The sequence below is a fragment of the Phalacrocorax carbo genome, chromosome 13, assembly GCF_963921805.1.
Source record: "Phalacrocorax carbo chromosome 13, bPhaCar2.1, whole genome shotgun sequence".
Classification (NCBI taxonomy): Eukaryota; Metazoa; Chordata; class Aves; order Suliformes; family Phalacrocoracidae; genus Phalacrocorax; species Phalacrocorax carbo.
In genome coordinates, this window is record NC_087525.1 from 13,618,213 (window position 1) to 13,624,212 (window position 6,000).

Sequence of the window (6,000 nt, forward strand, 5' to 3'; positions counted from 1 at the left end):
TTAACTATCACTTGGAAACTCAGCACAGTTACATAATGTATGAATCTGTCTTAGAATTTGCCCAGGCTTTGCTTGGCACAAGAAATCAGGAGAATAGCCGGGCCTATATATGTCTATGTACTTGGCCTGACTCTTGACATAGAATACAATAAAGGCAGGTTTCCCTTTTGGTTTTTTTGTGCAGTTTCTTCAAATGTCTCTCCAGCAGCTACAAGTGTCTCACTATTCTGTGACTACAAGAAAGTTGCCACTTGTATGTTTGGTGAGCTCACGTAGCTGGAGCAATACACCAATATTCTTTTTCACACTTTAAATCAAAGGACCATCTAATATTTTAAAAAAAGAGACATTGACTATTCTGTATCTTGCTTTGTTTGGTAGGATAAGTAAGTTCCTTGCGTTAAATAAAATAAAACATTACTGCTTACACTATTTCAATGTTATAAACGCTGTAAAAATGAAACTGCAGCTTTGAATAGGTTCAAATATTTGTGAATTCAAAATCTGGAAATGAATTTTGTATTCTAGTTTTCTGTCTGGGTAGAGAATATTTTAGTTTCTAGGGACATCTGGTCTGTGCTTACTGAACTTACTGGCAGGACTCCCACTTTAGTCCTGGCAAAACATTCATGCCAGCTGCGTGGGAATGTCTGTATGTGTCTTAAAAATAATTACACATTGCAATCACTTTGCTGACCTTGCTTCTAAAGACTTACTGAATCCCAGTTGCATATTTTATGGTACTGCAGAGGTGGAGAGGTAACAAAATAGAACTGGTCATCCAAAACCTCCAAATGCCTTGTTCTCTGACCATCGCTGTCAGGATGCTAAGCCATTGGTAGCAATTGGGAAGTGGTTAATAATAAACTAGTGTAGACTTACCACTAGTTTTCTTGTTAGCCAAGATTTCTAAAGACACAGAAAAGAGGATTTCTTAGAGGAGTTCGTTTATGGTGGGTGCCAGTTTCAGTACTACTTTTCAAAAGCAGAAAATGTGATCTTTCACTTCACTGTCTATACCTTCTAATATGTATAGGTCAAATGCTTTTTCTTCTGAGAGTTGAGAGGAATAGTTGATAGGTTTTGGTTATGGCAGGTCTGCTCTGTTCTCTATTTTCTGGTTGACTTCTTAGCTAACTCTTGAGAGGCCAAAGGCAATGCTGGTGTTTAATTATAAGCAATGTGGATTGTGAACATAAGAAAGGAGCAGTAGCAGGAACCCCGTAAGCCGTCAACCGCAGAAACAGGAAACAGTCCTCTGCCTAGGAAATGGAATCAATGATTGGTATGAACTTAGGAAATTAAGGCGCTCCTTAAATCCATTAGTGGGAAAAGCTGGAAGAAGAAAAAGAAAAAGAACCAAGGGATGAGAATATATTGGAGTGGAAGAAGAAAGAGATATTGCCTAAGAGCAGCTCCTGCGCATGTTTAGCTACGAGCTACTGCCCGTGGGTACCCTGTGTGCCCATGTAGGGTAGGGCTTAGGATGATAAAAAGAATAGCTGGTAGTTCTGTCCTTCTCCTTCCCTGCCTAGTGGAGCTGCAGGCTTCAGTTTCCCTTTACAGGACTAAAACTGGATCTGCTTCCTTAAGAAGATCTAGTGTTGCTGGTCTTTTTCCTGGAGTACTGTGATTTCTGTGATGAGCATAACTTGAGTACTTTGCATTGCAGAAATGAAAAAAATTATTGATCTTAATCCTTAAGAACCAAATTTTTAGGTTTATAATCTTAATTCACATTGCAAACACTGACACCAGATCATATTCAGGAGGGTTTTTTATTAGTTTTAGTACTTTTTGCATGTTTCAGTATAACAGGTAAGGCGTGACGTTCTTAGTCCTGACATTTCTCTTTGCTAAAAGTGTTCTTGTTGCCAAGGGTCAAAATGAGATTATTTCCCCTCACAAGCCCAACTTTAGTTCTTAGCTAGACCTACTGCCATGTGGCAGAAGGGTAGAAATTTGCTCTCGCAGAAAAGAATAAGTTGTTACACATCAACATCTAGCAGAAGCGCCTGGGTCGCTTTAGCATTCTTTGGTGGTTCTTCTGTATTTTCCAATAGAGTGAGTAGGCTGTCAGTCGCAAAGAACATGGGGAATAAGAAACCACTAGGTGCATATGTTTTTATTACTAATTATTTTGGTAGGTTCATTAATAGATTCTCTTTTTTTCCATTTTTAAACTTTGATAATCCTGCATGTGACTTTTAAAAATTGCTTTTTAAAAGGATATTGCTTGCATTTCACTCTTATAATAAGTATTCTGTTGCAAAAACAGTGGCATAGATAACATGCCTCAATTGTGCGCTTAGCCCAGTGTATATGAAAGTTTATAACAATAACAGGCTCCACAATGCTATCTTGAAAATTTTGAGCCTAATTATTCTGAGCACCTTCAACTCATGTATCTTATTTCAAGGTATCATCATGATTAGGTGCTTTCAAGCATCCTGTGATGTCAAAATACTTGTTTAGAGATGGAGAAAGTAATAGGAAAAATTCCTTATGCTGTAGAGAAAGTATGTGGACAAATATATGTATACATTTATGCATATGAAAAAAAATGTTTGCAGAGACCTCTTAACCCTTATTGTTCCTGTCTAGTAGGTTATTAATCAATTCTTAGCCTAATAATGTTAATGATTTTTGAGAAATAAAGCCAAAATGGGGGGAGTGGGGAGGGGAGGGGAGGCGGTGGCATAGTGATACCCTGTACTGCACATCTTGTGAGTGTTTGCTGTCATTCTCCAGAGTTTCCTGAACACAAAGTTTCTAAACTAATTCAAAAAATTGCAAGGCAGCATTTTTGAAATGCTATTTACATTGTTAGTAGCACACAGCAATAGATGGTGGACTTTTATTTGCTTTGTCTTAAGAAACCAAATTTATTTATTTACGAATCTGGAAAAAATCCTGAGACTTTTAGTTTGTTTCAGGGCAAAGGACTTGGGGAAAAAACTGAGTATCATAATGCAACTGTGAGATTGTGACTATGTCTATAAGCCTGAAGATCTTTTGGTGAGATTGAAATTTTCTGTTCCATATTCCATCTGTGAATGGGAGTCTGTAGAAATGTTTGTTCTCTGGTTACTGTATGCATGTTTGTCTAGTACCATTTATACATTTGTGTTGCTTGATGCTATATACCCGTCATCCATTATCTAACATCCCCCATTTAGGCAGATATCTAAGAATATTTTTGGCTGTGTTTTATTTCAGACTTCTTTATCTGAAACTGCTAAATGACTAGTTGCAGTGAAATCTTTCAGACATAGATGAAAGATAATGATGTTTGCTGTTTGCTAATATATTTGCCCAGGTGAAGTATGTGAAATTGCTACTTGACTGGCAGCCTTCCCTGGCTGCACCAGCTGTGGTAGCAAGGTCAGGTTGGGGGGTTTCTGAAAGATATGACCAATCAGATTATTTAGTTAGCAGTATCCTGCAGACCTCTGAGCACCGGTAGTGTATTTGAGCTCTGTAGCAATGATGGCGGGAGCATTTCTGAAAAGGCTATGAATAACCCATGGGCAGGAATCATGGCTAAAAAAGTGGCTGGATGTATGTTGTATCTTTTTCTACAGATAGCCATACAAGCCTAATTCCAGAGCTTACAGCATTGTGCAGCCATTTTCAGGCATGCAAAACGAATGTAAAATTCTGCTATCCGTTATTTACTAGATTAGTACTGAGTGTGTAAGTAGATGTGTTTGCCTGTATCAAGTATGTAAATATTTTCATTGCAAGCATAAAGGAGGTAGGTCTGCAAATATTGGTTATTGTTTCACATACACTATGCATATAGAGTAGACTTATATGAAGGTTTTTAATCACTAGGTGTTTCAGAAAAGGAACTACAGTCCTATACTGCATGAAAGAGAGGTCTCTTCTGGCGTTATATATCTAAGAAAAGTCAAAAGTGTCTGAGTTTAACCTAATGTTCCTTGTCAGGAAGCCAGAATTTACGAATTCCACAACTGTTCTTGCAGATAGGTTCCTGAAACCTGACTTCATGTACTAGAGTCAATATTTGTTTCAAAGTCCAAAGACCACCTGTACTGTAAACATCTATGAAACACCGCAGCAAAAGCTCTTGGGTAATGGCTGTCTAAATGCATCAGTCTGTTTCCTAAGGTACTGAGGAAATCCTAATGGTTTACATATATACACTAGTAATGTCACAAGACACGTGAAAGCAGAAGATTATATGGATCCCAAGCTGCTGGAGGACAGTTGAAGTTCCCTAGCCAAATTGTTTTTGAGATCTAGGTCTATGGCTGAAATGGGGTTTAGTCTGGAGAGGTGATCAGAGCTGTCATTAACAGCAAGGAGTCCTAACTATTCCCCCAGAAAGGAACTGTGGCTGTGTGTGTATCTGATGCGTGGTCACACCCCATGCAACTGAAATTAAGGGTTGTGCTTTGCTACATGTCAGATGATGATCTTTCCCTAGCCAAACAGCTGACCGTATCAACTGGGAAAAGCATCCAGGGAAAACACATAGATGGCTTTCTGTAAGGTTAAAGGGAGACCATTTCTAATTGAAGCCTTCTCCATTCCTGTCCAAGGCATAACTTTAACAATGAGTGGGTTAATCTATTAAATTTAGCAAAATAGCCTATGAGCAAAATGCTGAATCTGTAAGTTGTACACTGTTAGTGAAAGTTTTTTTTCAGTTTGTAAACCTATGTGAGGCAAAGATGGAATAGATCTCCATTTTTTCTCATCTACCCCCTCATCATTTATGGAGGAACCAGAGAATTTGTGATTCTGTTGTAATAGGGCTCCACATAAGGAGGTAACACAAACAAATGCTTGTACGTTGCTCCGTAGAGCTTATAACTGAAACAGGAAAAACTGCCAAAGACTAAAGGCAGAACTAATTATATACCAATATGGCTGAATGCTGTTTAAAGGAAGCACTAAAACCAATTAGTGTAAGGGAAACCTTAAACTTTAAGTGATCTTGCTATTTTTTCCACCATTTCTGGTACAACAATGCTAATTTTTGAAGACTGATTAGGAAACAAAGACTTTGTTACTTCTCATTATTATGCAGGAGACTGAGGTGCCTGTCTATGAGGTGCTAAAGATGCCTGTGTTTGTAAACAGGGGCTTAGTTTACAGAGCCTTGAGGAATGATCTCAGGGTTGAGACATAAACAGCTAGGACTTCTATTAAGGGAATAAACAGAAAATTCAGTTGTAGTCAATTCCACCTAGTGTCCCGGTTCTGAGGAAATAATGCTCCCAGTGAAATTAGTACCAGGGCTACATCTGACTTTAATGGAAGCAGAATTTAGTCCCCAAAGTAGCTTTAATTATTTCCTAAGAAGCAACTCATGCTTCTTCATGTATAAGACGCTGGCACACGTTACGTCATGACGTGGCCATGTGCAGCCTCTTCTAGTTGCTCCTGCTTTGAGCAGAGGGTTGGACTAGAGACCGTCCAGCCTCATTCTATGATTCCGTGATGTGTCAGAATAGAGAATTTGAGGTCAAACAGAGGCAAAGAGGACAAGCACATGGGAGAAGAGCAAAATTAATTTTCTTTGATGTTAACTGTGGAATAAGTTACCTAGAATGCACACTGAGAAATTGCTGTGAGTGGAATTGGTATTCACTCAAAAATTGTAAGAAAACTCAAGAATGAAAGAGCTCAATTGCTTATGATAGTGTGCAGAGGTTGCAGGAGGCCCCATACTCCAGAGGAGGAGAAAGGTGATATGAAAGAACAAATTCTGGGTGATAAACACCCATGTTAGAATACGTACTACCTCCTCTCCTCCTACAATCACAACTGTTTTTTCTTCCCCACAATATTTATTTTCCCCTGAATGTTTATGGGCTAGTGAAATTCTACACCTGCACGCCTGAGAGGCCTTGAGCCACTCTCATTTTTGAGTAATAATAGACAGAGGTGAGAGTTCTGAAACAGGTGGGAGTTCTGTGTTGAGTTCCTGATGTTCAAGTTCTAGTTCTCTAACAAGGCTTGTCATTC